The sequence below is a fragment of the Bufo gargarizans genome, chromosome 4, assembly GCF_014858855.1.
Source record: "Bufo gargarizans isolate SCDJY-AF-19 chromosome 4, ASM1485885v1, whole genome shotgun sequence".
NCBI lineage: Eukaryota > Metazoa > Chordata > Amphibia > Anura > Bufonidae > Bufo > Bufo gargarizans.
The window spans coordinates 371,164,418-371,179,532 of NC_058083.1; positions in this window are offsets into that span (position 1 = coordinate 371,164,418).

Below are 15,115 nucleotides of genomic sequence, written 5' to 3' on the forward strand. Positions count from 1 at the left end.
TCCTCAACGTCAGGAGCAAGTCTCGATGGCCACAGTCCAGACCTAGCTCGCTCAGATTCACCTCATGCTAAATAATCTTACGTCATCTGTCACGGACATCCAATCCAGACTGGACACAGTTGAGTCCCGGGGTGCCGTTCCCACTCCTCCGGGTCCAGAGCTGGCCATCCCATCCACATCCGCTGCGGGGTGTACCGGTACGACAGTCTCTGTTCCTAATATCACCCCCGCTAATTTCATACCGGCCAACATCAGGAAAGATATTCTGGAAGGCAGGGACGTCAACCTGGCTTCCCTGTTGATTGCTACTCGGGATTTCTCTGACAGCAAAGTCATCACGTACGGCGATGTCTCAGTAGTACTCAGGGGCCGCGATCTCAGGCTAAACGGGAAGCTTACCATCCCGGAGTTCCTTTTAGCTTTCAGCCTGTATAGAGACGTAATTTGTTTCATACGGCCTGATCGCAGGGAAGAGCTAGATCTTTATTTGTTTAGGGTGACCGAATTGGGGTACAATTATGGTGGTAGCTCATTTTACGATTATCACTGCTCCTTTTCAGCTAAAGCCGCGGCGGCCCTCAGTCAATTTCAGTTTCTCACAAACTGAACTAATATCGACACTGAGATATTGTCACGGCTGTTTAAGGGTAACCAGAGCATACACCGTAAGAAGAGCTACTGACCGGACCCCAAACTAGGGAAGAGAAAGGGTGACCCCTGTCAGACCCTCAACACTCTCCCTATGCTGCTAAAGCACATGCCCGGATCCAAATGGTGGAACGAGGCATGCCCGTGTACCTTAGACTGATGAGCCCTGTAACCCCTACAATAGTGGAAGGGGCACGGCCACCGGTGCCCTGCTCAGAATATGGAGGGAACCGTGGCCACCTCAGATCCAGTCAGGAAATCACCAGGTACACAACAAAGTCTGCACACTTAGCTGATGGAGCTGCAGCCGCAGAGAAGACGGATCCAAGGGCCGCTGGCAATATCCGGAGTGCTTGCAGCAGCAGAACACAGGTCCAGAGAACTAGTAGCTAAAGAAGTGAAGATACTCAAGGCAGAGCTACAACTGAAAAGAGAAATATAATCCACGCCCTGCAATAGGAGGAGGGGTGATTTAAAGGCAGGGAAATCAGGAGAGACAGCTGGGAGTAAAGACCTCATAACAGGGGCGGAGAAACAGAACAGTGAGAACACCTCCAAACTCTAAGTGACATCATCACAGGGGTGGGGACACAGAGCTGTGAGAACGTCTCAAAGCTCTGGTAGTGACAGATATTTTGCAGACACTTTGCTGGTCTTAGGGCTCCTGCTTGTTCTCTGTGTCAATCCATCTACCACACAGCAGAATGGTGTCACAAAGCCGCCTCTAGTGCCGATATTATCCCTCCCGCACAGCCGTCTAGGCTCCCTGATCCCCTGCATGCCCCTGGTTTAGTCGACAAGTTGGGAAGGCCCATTCAATATCTCGGCAGATCACAGATCTGCAATAATTTCAACTTTTCCTCCTGCAATTATAGCCAGTGTAGGCTGTTACATGTGTGTGTGAATTGTTTTAGAGCCCATCCCAAGTTAGTCTGTACATTAAAAGCGGATAAGTCATACCTCAGTGTCCTTAACGTTGATTGTCTGCTGCACTTCCTACGCAACCACCACGACCCTAGCTTCGTTCAGTTCCTGATGTCAGGGTTTAGATCAGGTGACACTGGCCTAGTCGCCTTGCCTGAATCGTCTTATGAGTGCAGGAATTTATTGTCAGCGGAGCTCCACCCTCGGGCAGCGGATGAACTGATTTCTATTCAATTAACTAAGGGGTTCCTTATAGGCCCCTTTTATTCTCCCCCTTTTGCACGGTGGAGAGTTAGCCCTATAGGCGTAGTCACAGGCAAATTTAGTAACAAACAAAGGTTGAACATCGACTTGTCAGCCCCACATGGTCACTCCACCCCCAGTACTAACTCTCTCATACCCTCCGAAGAAGTCAGCATGAAATACTCCTCCATAGATCAGGCCATCGCCATCATACTGCAGTTAGGCCGTAACTCTATCCTGTCAAAAGCTGACATATCTGACGCCTTTAAGCTACTCCCTATCAGTCCGTCCCTGTGGCAGTGGCATGGTATAAAGTGGAGAGATCTTTATTATTTTGCCTCTAAGCTGACTTTCGGTTCGAAAAGTAAGTCCGTGGTTGTTTGACAAACTGGCCCATGCTCTCCACTGGATACTAGTCAACGAGTTCCATTGTAGTTTTGTTATTCATTACTTAGACGACTTTCTGTTGTTGGAACGCCCCGAGTCCAATCCAATAGCACTGCAGTCGCTGCTGAACTGTTTTCACCAACTTGACATTCCTGTTTCTCCTAAAAAGGTGGAAGGTCCGTCCCCAGTTATTACTTTCTTAGGTATCATTCTGGACACAGTAAACATGATCGCTAAATTACCGGAAAACAAACTGGACAGGATTAGGTTCACCCTCCACAATTTCACGCAGACCAGAACCGTTAAAAAAATTGAATTACAGTCTCTTTTAGGCATGTTAAATTTTGCCATGCGAGTCATGCCCCAAGGTAGGCCGTTCGTGTCACGACTGCTAGCTCTCCTTCCTACAGCTCCCTCCCAAGACAGCCTCATATGCCTTGACGACCAAATAGTTGCCGACTTAGCCATCTGGGATTATTTTCTTAATAACTGGAATGGTATTTCTCTCCTCATCCCGGTGGTGTCCAATAGTTCCCCTATAGTCTTTTCTGATGCAGCTCCCAGTTCTGGATTCGCAGCCATTTTTGGCACACATTGGCTAGCGGACGTATGGCCTGACGAAGTCAAGATACTGCCAGGGTTTCTTCAGTCTTCAGCCTCCTGTGAGATTTATCCCTTAGTGTCAGCCGCTCATGTGTGGGGTCGCGAGTGGACCGGTCACACAGTGTTGTTCATTTCCGACAATGCAGCAGTTATAGATATCCTAAATAACGGGTCGTCTAAATCCCCGCAGGTGTTGCCATTCCTCAGACGGCTAGTGTTTCTTTCATTACAATACCAGTTTCGCTACACATGCTCACATATATCAGGACAGAAGAATGTCGCTGCTGATGCGCTGTCTAGAGCAAATTTTGGCCTTTTCTCGCAGGTATTTCCCAACGCAGACACCAGCGGAGCCACAGTCCCTCCGTTTCCTTCTCTGGTTTGGACATAAACTCTCACTTAGCTACAGTTCGTTCTCTACTGGCCAAATCCCTGTCGCCCAACACGGTTAGGGCTTATCAAACAGGATGGAGGGCTTTTCTTAAATTTCAAGACAAATTTCCCCAAGGCGTCCTCAATTTTACGAACTACATCCTGGCCTTCATTGGGTATTGTCACTCTGAGTTGAATTTGTCGCACTCCACAGTCAAGTCTCAATTAGCCGGCGTACAGCATTTCCGAGCCTCTAGTCAACCGCAAGCTCCCTCACTGTTCTCCATTCACGTAGTCAAGGCTACACTCAGAGGACTTGAGAAATGTAATCCTAACACGCGGCCGGGCCGCCAGGCCATCACCGGGCAAATATTTCGTCAGCTGTCCGACATGTTAGACCATAGCCCTTTCGGAGCCCAGCAAAGTCTAGTGATAAAAGCAGCCATATATCTGGCTTTCTACGGCTTCCTGAGACCAGGAGAGTTTACCTCAGCCCGTAGCAGCCGCAGGTATCTGACTGTCGGACAACTGATGACTGACACAGATAATTTCATTCTCTCGCTCATGTGCGCCAAAATTTCACAGACAGGCCCTCCTACCCAGGTCACGTACTACCCAACCACTCACCGCTGGTGCCCCATTCAAGTATTTCATCAGTTGCTAAGTAGTATTGACAGTTTGTCACCTCAGAGGCCGCTATTGCCCTTCAATGCCGCACACCTCACGAGCTCCCAATTTGTTTCACATGTTCGCTTCCTGATGGCCAACCTGGGCTTAGACCCGGCATCTGTCTCCGGCCACTCCTTCCGGATTGGCGCCGCTTCTGCAGCTTCCAAGAACAGAGTTCCTGCTCACGTCATCAGGAAATTAGGGCGTTGGCACTCCTCCTGTTATTCCAGGTACATACCTCACCCGAACATTGAAATGTCTCACGCCTGTCAGAATCTAGTACTATAAATGCGGTTCATAAATAAAGTTTCTGGTGGCTTGCTCTTTTGGCCTCCTTCAGTCATCCCTACGACGTTGCGGTTACGGCACAAATCAAACCGTTTAGTTAACTACCAGTCCCGGTACAGGGGTAGCCCTGACCACAAATATAACTTTATTTTTAATCATGTCTGATTAGATAATCATCATTGTTGTAATAAGTATTGTTTTGACATCACAGCACTTTATAAGAAGTATGTATGTATGTATGTATGGACAGCAAAGAAATATCATGCACATGATACATTTTCCTGCCACACACTGCATACCACACACTGCATACCACACACAAACACATGGGGCCAGATTTATCATTACTCCGACAGCTCACTCCACTTTCACAAATGTCTAAAGTCAGTTTTAGCCAATTCAGATTTATGATCATCCCTTTTTACGGTAGCAGTTTATCCGTCAGTAAGCAGCTTTACAAAAGTCGCACGTCCTTACGAAAAAGTCGCATGTTCTATTAAAAACTCTCATAAGATAAGCATGGTCTTCACTGGAGTGAACTAGCGCATTTTTTTTGCAACTTTTTAAATAGTCCCAATAGTAAATGAGTCTAGAGATTCATCTACATAAGAAAACGCGCCCACTTTCATAAAACTGGCAAGCATAGTGCAGAGCAGGAAAAAGTCGCAAATTTGTGCTCAGTTTTAGCGTTTGCGCATTTTCTTGCGACTTTTTCACTACATTATTCTGACTTGAGCTAATGATAAATCTGGCCCCATGTCTTATTGGTCTGGCGAAAAATTAAAAATTTCTTCCTGCCATTAATTGCTGGTTCATTTAGGGTTACCCAGGGTGCACCACGGGGAGGCAAACCAGCTGTACACCCCATACCGTACCGTCGCTTCACTAGACAGGTACATATCAGCTCAGCTGGCCAATATCCGATTGCTCAGACCCCACCCACATACAATCGCAATACAATCCGATCTTATAACGTGAACATTAAATATAATATTTCTACCTTTTAGCAAATACTTTTTGCTGTGTTTTGGATGATATTTATTAATAATCCTTGTATTTCCTAAATTTTGTAATACATGTTTGCATCTTTATCCTGCAGCGCATGTTGAAGAAGGGATATGATCGGACCCGGAAGCAGGCAGAGAAGAGGGCGATCGTCGTGGGGGTCATAAAGGTGTTAGAAAAAAAATTTGGACGTAGCCACGACGAATTGCAAATTGTGAACAAGTGGTCTGATTTGAAAAGGAGGCACCCAGACTGGGTCAAAGAGCTCAGTGAGAAAACAACATTGCTTACCGGTAATCGTTTTTCTCGATACCCATGACGGCACCCTGTGCGACTCAAGACCTCCCATCAGGACAGGAAACCTGAGAAGATAAAAAGGACACACCTCCACCCAACACCAGTGGAAGAAATACATTGTTCTCCGAAGAGAAGTGGCAAAGGGTTAAAGACCCCCTTTTTTTTTTTTTTTTGCTGCTTATATCTATATTACTTCATATAGACCTGGCAAAATGCCATATATATATATATATATATATATATATATCTACCTGGGGAGGGAAATATCAGGTGCCGTCATGGGTATCGAGAAAAACGATTACCGGTAAGCAATGTTGTTTTCCCCTCACCCATGACGGCACCCTGTGCGAGATAAACTATAAGTAGAACCTAGGGGGGGGCAACAGCCTGAAGGACTTTTTCCCCCAAAAAAGCGTCAGAATGGAGCTGCAATCTGTAATGTTTAAGGAAGGTATGCGGGAAGCTCCAGGTAGCCGCCCTGCAAATCTGGGCTAAAGATACATCCGCTTTTTCAGTCCACGAGGTAGACACTGCCCTAGTAGAATGGGCCCCAAAACCTGAAGGAGGGGGGAGACCCAGGGAAATATAAGCTAGCTATGGCCTTCTTCACCCATCTAGCAATAACCCCGCAGGATGCTTTTTTCCCCATATTTCCTCCTAAAAACTGGACCAGGAGGTTCTCGTCCTTTCTCCAAGGAGCCGTAACATCTAAGTAGACTAACAGGCATCTCTTAACGTCCAGGCAATGAAACTTTTCCTCCAAGCTATTGGAGGGGTAAGGAAAATAGGAAGGCAACACAATGTCTTGGCTCCTATGAAAATCGGAGACAACCTTGGGAAGGAAAGAAGGCAGGGGCCTGATAACTATTTGGTTATCCTGGATGATCGTATAGGGAGGAAATGCCAAGAAGGCCTGGATCTCCGAGATCCTCCTAGCAGAGGTAATAGCCAGGAGGAAAGCCATTTTAATGGATAAGATGTCAATAGGGACCTCTAATAAGGGCTCAAAGGGTCTATCGGTTAGGGCCGTCAAGACCCTGTTCAAGTCCCAAGGAGGGGAAAGAGGTCTAACAGAAGGACAGATTCTGGCAGCGGCAGAAAGGAAACGCTTGACCCACGGGTGGATTGCTAATTGGGAGTCAAAAAAGTAGCTCAAGGCCAACACCTGGACTTTTAAGGTGGAGGCCTTGAGCCCTTTGTCTAAGCCCGCTTGTAAAAAGTCTAAAATCTTAGGGATTTCTGGAGGACTAAATGGATCAGGGCTAGAACCTAGAAAGGAAGAAAAGACATTCCAAACCCTATTATACTTCCTAGCTGTTGAAGTTTTTTTACTACCTAGAAGGGTGGAAACAAATTTGCTAGAAAGCCCTCTCTTCAACCAGATGTCCCTGTCAATCTCCATACTGCCAATTGAAGAATCCCCGGATTGGAATGCCATACGGGCCCCTGGGAGAGTAGATCCTCCCTTGGAGGGATCACCCAGGGAGGGCTTCTGGCTAGGCTTAAGAGGGTGGAGTACCAGACTCTCTTGGGCCACTTGGGGGCTACCATGATTATGGTGGCTCCCTCCCTCCGCACTTTCTTCAGAACCTGCGGAATTAGGGAAATAGGTGGGAAGGCATAGCCGAGTTCCTGGCTCCAATCCTGAGCCAGACTGTCTACCGCTGTAGGATTCTCTGTATAATTTAGTGAGAAGAATCTCTTTGTCTTCCTGTTTTTCCTGGTGGCAAAGAAGTCTATAGATGGGGTCCCAAACTTTGTTACAATCTGGGAGCTGTACTCGGCTTAGAAAGTTGGCCACCGTATTCTCTTTCCCTTTCAAATGTATTGCGGATAAGGTCAGGTTCCTGTCTTCCGCTATTTTGAAAATTTCCTGGCAGAGGAAGATTAGGGATGGTACTTTTGTTCCGCCCTGATGATTTACATAGGCCACTGTTGTTGAATTGTCTGAGTAAAAGACCAACTTCCTGTTGGAGACCTCTGGAACTGACACCTTTAGTACTTTTTCTACCGCCTTGAGCTCCTTGTAATTTGACGTGCAGTCTCGGGTTCTTAAATCCCATCTTCCCTGCCAGTATTTTCCCCCTGAATGAGCTCCCCAACCCCACGGACTGGCATCTGTCGTTATCAGCATGGGTTCCATGAAGGACCAAGGCATTACTACCGAGAGGTTCTTCTCGGACGTCCACCACAGAAGGGAGTACCTTGCTCTGGAGGAGAGATGAAATTTTTCCTCTAGTGTTTGAGAAAGACTATTCCAATTCTTCAAGATGTCCGTCTGTAACGGTCTTGTGTGGATCTGTGCGACTGGTACGGCTGGAATTGTAGCCGTCAGGTGCCCCAGTACTGCCATCGCCTCTCTGATGGAACATCGGAAGGACCGGAAAAGGAACTTGAGGACACTTTCTTCTGAGGGAGGAACGTCTTCTGAGCCGTGGAATCTAGCTGCATTCCTAAAAAAGGTGCAAATTTGAGAAGGGGTTAGACAAGACTTCTCCTGATTCATCTTCCATCCCAGATCCTTCAACAGAGAGCACACCAGGACGAGCTCTGTTTGTAACTGCTCCCTTGTTTGGGCCACGAACAAAAAATCGTCCAGATAAGGTACAACTACTATCCCAGACGATCGAAGGAATGCCACCATCTCCGCCACGACCTTGGTGAAAATTCTCGGGGCTTGAGAGACCCCAAACGGAAGTGCCCTGTATTGCAGGTGTAGAAGTTGGCCCTTTACTTGAACAGCCGTCCTTAAATACTTTTGGGAGGAAGAGTGAATTGGGATGTGATAATAGGCATCCTCTAAGTCTATACTTGCCATCCAGCAACCTTGGTATAACAGGTCTAAAGTCGACTTTATAGTTTCTTGTATCTCAGGAATTTGTTTTGCCGTTTTAGGTTCAGAATCATCCGAAAAGAACCATTGGGTTTCTTTATTAAAAAGAGTGGGGAGTAGAACCTGCCCTCCTCCTTCTTTGGGACTTGGCAAACAACCCCTTTGTCCAACAATAACTGAATCTCTCTCTCCAAAACTGTGGACTTTAGAGGATCCTTTGGAGTTGGAGTATGGGTGAAAAAAACTTGGGGATAAGAGCAAAACTCCAACCTGAATCCCTCCGCTATCCCCCCTAAAACCCACTTGTTCTGGGTGACATTCGCCCAAGCCGGGAGAAAGGCAGAGAGTCTTCCCCCAACCTGGAGTCTGGCGTCATTGCTTGTCCTTTGGTTTGCTATCCTGGGTTTTAAAAAGAAAGCCGCTAGTTTTTCTTGGAAATCTATCCCTTTCCTTCCTATCGTATGGCTTACCCCTCTGTTTTCTAAAGCCCTGCTGGGGTCTATGAAAAAAGGGAGTCTTCTGAGGGAGTGGAAAACCTTTTTTCTTGTCGGATGCCTTCTCCAAGATGTCATCCAGGGAGGACCCAAATAATCTATCGCCTTCACACGGAAGGGTCTGGCCTTAGACCCCTGGTCACCCTTCCATGATCTAAGCCAAATAGCTCTTCTTGCCGCATTCGTCATAGCTGAGCATTTGGCGGCAAAGCGCATAACATCCGTAGAAGCATCCGTTAGAAAATCCGCCGCTTTAGCAAAGGTGGGAAGAGAAGCTAAGATCTCCTCCCTAGGCTTCTTATCTTTAAGATGTGCCTCTAGCTGTTCAATCCACAATCTTAAGGACCGGGATACCCAAGTGGCTGCAACCGCGGGTCTAAGACAAGTAGCGGAAGTTTCCCACGCCCGTTTTAGGTAAATATCTGCTTTCTTATCTAATGGGTCCGAAAGGCAACCCAGATCATCAAAGGGGAGGGCAGATCTCTTAGCTATATTAGCGACTGGAGCATCTACCGTAGGGGCCCTATCCCAGCTGGAGGAAACTTTTTCTTCATAAGGATATTTCCTTTTCACCGAGGAGGGTAAGAAAAATTTTCTATCAGGATTTTTCCATTACCTATTAATGATCGCTTGCATGTTTTCATGAATAGGGAAGACCCTATGTTTTTTTAGGGCCTAATGCCTGAAAGGCCTGGTCCGCAACTGATCTAGTCTGCTTAACGTCTTCCAACTGCATAGTTGTTCTGACCGCTTTTAGTAGTGGTTGCGTATCCTCAGGGGAAAAGAAGGATCTCCCTGAATAATCTTCATCCGAAGAGTCCGATAGTTGTCCGGATTCTTCGCCATCGTCGGATGAATCCAATTCAATACTGTCATACTCCGTATCCCTCCCTGGTCTATCTGGGGACCTGGCACGGCTTTTACTGAATGCTTTAAAGGATGCCTTGATAATAGACTTCATGGACTTAGTGAGGGTCTGGGATTGTTCTGCTACCAGTTTATCTATACATGTTGAGCATAACGCCTTCTGATAAGATGCAGATAGGGACGTTTTACATTCCGCACATTCCCTGTGCTTTGTCTTGGAAGATGATTTTTTAGGTGGCTTAGGGATCTAAAGGGAAACAATCATATGAAACACCACATTAGAAATAAAAAGGAACGCTCTCACTCATTGAAGCTTTTTCCTTTTTCCCCATCCTCAGACCAATACCGGACTTGGAGGCCTCAAGGGTTCCTGGGGTTCAGCGCGTCCTTCTGTAGGCTCCGACATGATGCAAACCAGGATCGCTACGCGGCACATCCAAATTGTGCCCCAGCTAGCTGCCTGAACCTGCCAACATGTTTTGTATTTTAAAAGACGCGCTCCGGCCTCTACTTCCGGGTCCTGCAGGACTGAAGCTCTGCCCCCCCGCCGACGTCATCCTCAGGAGACTGCCCCGCGCATGCGCATAGGCGCACGGACGCGTGGGCGCCATCTTGGATCGGGGAGAGCGAGGAACAGCATGGGGAGCCGCCTGAACACTGCCACAGCGGTTCCCCGCAGGGCCGGAGAGAGGGCAGGCACAGGCATACTTATGGGGAGCGGCTTCCGGCACGGCCACAGAACTACCGCTCCCCAGGGATAGGCCTTCCCACGGCATACAGCTACAGACCTTCCCCAGCTCCGGTGTCTTGGAGGTACGTCTTCAGCATCAGCTGCTTCTCAGGATCTCCCATCCGGAGGACAGGAAACCTGAACTGGTGTTGGGTGGAGGTGTGTCCTTTTTATCTTCTCAGGTTTCCTGTCTGATGGGAGGTCCTGAGTCGCACAGGGTGCCGTCATGGGTGAGGGGAAAGTCTGCCCTGGTACTTTTTTTTTTTTTATCACCCTTCATAAATTATTACTTATTTTTACCTGTTGTGAAACATAGCAAATCATCCCTTTACCTCATATATCTCTATCTCGCTGTGAGTGTATATATACATATTTATCCACACAGTGCGGTAGTTATGTATGATGTAACCGGCTGATTTTGTACTTTGCACAAACACACACATAATAACAGCAATCATCAATCTGTATTAGGGCTGTTTCACACGAAAAGATGCTGTGTGTGACATCCGCTCCGTGAATGACAGCCAAGACCCGATGCAGACAGCAGAGGCACGGAGCAGTAACATGATTGATAATGCTACGTGCCACTCAGTGACCTCTTTACTACGAAATCACGGTGACAACTTTATCTCACTGTGATTTCGTAGTAAAGAGATCACAGAGAGGCATGGAGCATTATCAATCATGTTAATGATCCGTGCCTCTGCTGTCTGCATCGGGTCTTGGCTGTCATTCACGGAGCGGCTGTCACGCACTGCATCCGCTCGTGTGAAACAGCCCTTAGGCCCCTTTCACACGGACGGATTAGGTCCAGATACGTCCAGGGTGTGTTCAGTGAAACTCGCATTATTTTGCAAGAAAGTTGACTCAGTTTAATCTGCGATTGCATTCAGTTTTTTTTACACGCGGGTGCAATGCATTTTGATGCGTTTTTCAAGCGTGTGATAAAAAAACTTAAGGTTTAGACACAACATCTCTTAGCAACCATCAGTGAAAAACGCATCGCACCCCCATCGCATGCATTGCGGATGCAATGCATTTTTCACGCAGCCCCATTCACTTCTATGGGGCCAGGGCTGCTTGAAAAACGCAGAATATATAACATGCTGCGATTTTCATGCAACGCAGAACTGATACGTGAAAAACAACGCTCATGTACACAGACCCATTGAAATGAATGGGTCAAGATTCAGTGTGGGTGCTATTCGTTCACGTCACGCATTGCACCCGCGCGGAAAACTTGCTCGTGTGAAAGGAGCCTTACAATAAAAGTCCCCGTCCATCATTACATTACATACATCCCCCACTTAGGTTAGTTTCACAATAGCAGCATGGACGTCGCCAGGCTGTTCCGTCATGTGAACAGCTTGTCAGATCCGTCCTGCCGCTAGTTTACGTGTGGCTCCATACTAAAGCTCCATCACCATTGACTTTCAAGGGATCGTGGCGTTATTCCTGGGCATGAACATCTGCAAACCATGCCAACATGTTGTAGTTTTATTCTGTGCACCTCTCAGCATGGTTTATCGTTGTAGCCTTGGTATGATGCCCCGTTCCCACTACAGTCAATGGGTTTGTAGCGGTATTCCTGAGCCACACGTACACTAGCGGCAGGACGGATCCGAGGTTCCAGAGCTTTCTGCTGCTATTGTGAAAATAGCCTTACTTAGCATTTCTTATTAGTTCTGAGTTGTTTCTCTAAGGGCCCATTCACAAGTGCTCAATTTCATAATTTATTTTTCTGAACTGACTTGAGGACCCATTAATCTCTAAGGGGGCCGCACGATGTGCGTCTCGTCTCCAGAAAAGCGGACCCGCACTTCTGGGTCCACATTTCAGTTCTTAAAAAAAAAAGAACGAATATATTTTTGCACTAAATATAACTTCATCTTTTATGATGTCTGATTAGATATTCATCATTGTTGTAATAAGTATTGTTTTGCCATCACAGCACTTTTTATTTAGCAAGTATGTATGTATGGACAGCAAAACAATACCAAGCACATGCACATTGCATATACATTTTCCTGCCACACACGGTATACAACACACTGTATACCACATACAAACACATAGTCTATTTATTAGAGTTTATGTCTTATTGGTCTGGAGAAAAACTAAAAATTTCTTCCTGCCATTATTTGCTGGTTCATTTAGCATCACCCAGGGTGCACCACGGGGAGGCGAACCAGCTGTACACCCCATATCGTACCGTCACTTCACTAGACAGGTACATATCAGCTCAGCTGGCCAATGTCCGATTGATCAGACCCCACCCACATACAATCGCTATACAATCCGATCTTATAACGTGAACATTAAATATAATATTTACACCTTCTAACAAATACTTTTTGCTGTGTTTTGGATGATATTTATTAATAATCCTTGTATTATTGTCCTCAATTGAGGCCAAGAATAGTCATATTATATTATTGCCATTGACGTGCGGTCTTCAAAATGCGTCACGCACATTGCCGGCGTCCTTTTTTTTTTGTGGGGGTGGATATGATATGAAAAACACATTACGGACGTTTAAATTGAGCCTAAATCCAAACGTTGTGTGATTACAGGGCTTCCAGTGACAACGGTCCGCCGCCGTATCACCACGGCGGATTTAGATTTGGTGGAGGTCTCCACAGGGGAGGAGGAGGAGGAGGATGATCAGGCGGGCCCCTCCCACAGTCTTAAAGGTGCCACCAACCCACCCGATGTGGGGAATGTTGTGGAGGTGGCATCTGAGGAGCCCGGACCCTCTGAAGGGCCGAAAACATCTGGCCCAGCTCCTGCTGAGGAGGATATCACCACCCCAGCTCCTGAGGAAGAGGATCAGGCGTTGGTTACCACCCCTCACCAGGAGGGTAAATATGTGCACACATCATTGTAATTATGTATACATCACATATTTAGAAACATTAACCCTCAGTACCCCATGCCCATTTTTACTTTAACGCTAATTAAAACATTTTCTTAAATATTAAAAGGTATCTATTTTTGTGCTAATAACTTTAAAACGAGTTTACTTTTCACGGGCATAGTTCTATCTTATCATTACACATTGTACTTCATGACAGTGGTAAAATTTAGTCAAAATTTTTATGGCATCTTTGTTCAAAAAGTAACTAATCTAAAAAAAATATTAGAAATAAAATTATATAATCAAAATAAAAATTTCACTTGATGCTACACTATAGATTAATAGAGATTAAATAAATGTATAAATTTACAATCGCCATATGCATATATCATGTTTAGATAATTTATTAACTGAAATATAATTCAATAACAGTTTGGTTATGCAGTCACTTTTTGTGGCCTACATAGTGTCAGCGACAAATAAATAACCCCATTTCAGAAACCACACACCCTCTATTTAATCCAAATTTATTCTATAAAGTCTGTTAACGATTTAATTGTCCAATGGTAATATATTAAAATGTAAAAAAAATCTAAAGAATTTGAACAAATTATAAATTACAAACTATTTTATTTGAAAACATTGTAGTGCTTAAATCATAAAAAAATCTTAAACGTATTACACAGAATATGTATATTTACAAACAGTTGTGCACAAAACCCTTAACTTTGGTCGCATAGCAGGCTTCAGACTGCAAGGAGCACAATATGGCTTTAGGCTAAAGGATTTAAATTAATGGTAATTGGAGCTATGTCGCATGTTAAGAGAAGACACCCTTATGTGACCCTAGAGTTGAAAACAAAACAAAGTGATTCAATTAGGCAAACTACACCCCTCAATGAATATGCTAAGCAATTAGATCAAACTACACCCCTCAATTATTTTACATAATGAGCCAACGATTGTCTTCTAGAAAAAACTGTTCAAATTGACAATAAAAAAAGGAATTTACACACAGTTTTTTTATTAAATAAGTGGTTACAGGACTAAATGCACCCCACATTTAGTTCCACTTTTTGCATATAATTCACCTGAACACCACCACATATGTGAATTTATTTCATTGGCTGTAGAGTTGTAACAGCCAATATCAGCGCTTGCAGGGGAACAAAACACTGTTGTCCCCTGCTTCACCTCTAAGACGACAGGTGCTGTCGTACAGTCTTTTTTAGCATTTGTCACCTCCACATGACACCTACTTACCCCCCCCCCTCCCTTCAGCTACGTAGCAGCAATGCTTATGTCTTTGAAATACATCCAATAAGAGAGATCTAGACAGCAGGTGTTTGACAAAAACTTGAAAAGGCCTTATTTTATATAATTGGCTAGCTGCTCTGGACTAGTAGATCAGCTATTAGACCACAGTTAATGAGCCATTTTGTCCCCAGGGCAAATATTTTATATTTGGCACAAAAATAGTACGGAGCAATTTTAGAAGTCATGAAACACTGCACCCTACAATTATATAGCAGGTGATGAAGATCATAAAAGTAACAATAATAATGGGACAACAAAAACCACAGTAATATCAAACAACAGACATGCACAAGAACTCTTTAATCTACATAAACTAATATTATATAACACAACAAATTTAATTTAAAACTACTAAAATGTCACTAAATAATAGAATATATAACTACATTTATTATGGTATACTTTAAAAATCACACTCAAATTCTCTGCACTTAACTACATACTACACAAAATTCAACAAATGACTCTTATTGTTAATTGATATATATTTTTTTTGTGTTTGCATTACAGTAATCAAGAAAATAGCAACCAAAATTGCTACAATGACAGAGCGTCATAGGAAAACAGTCATGGAATTCCGA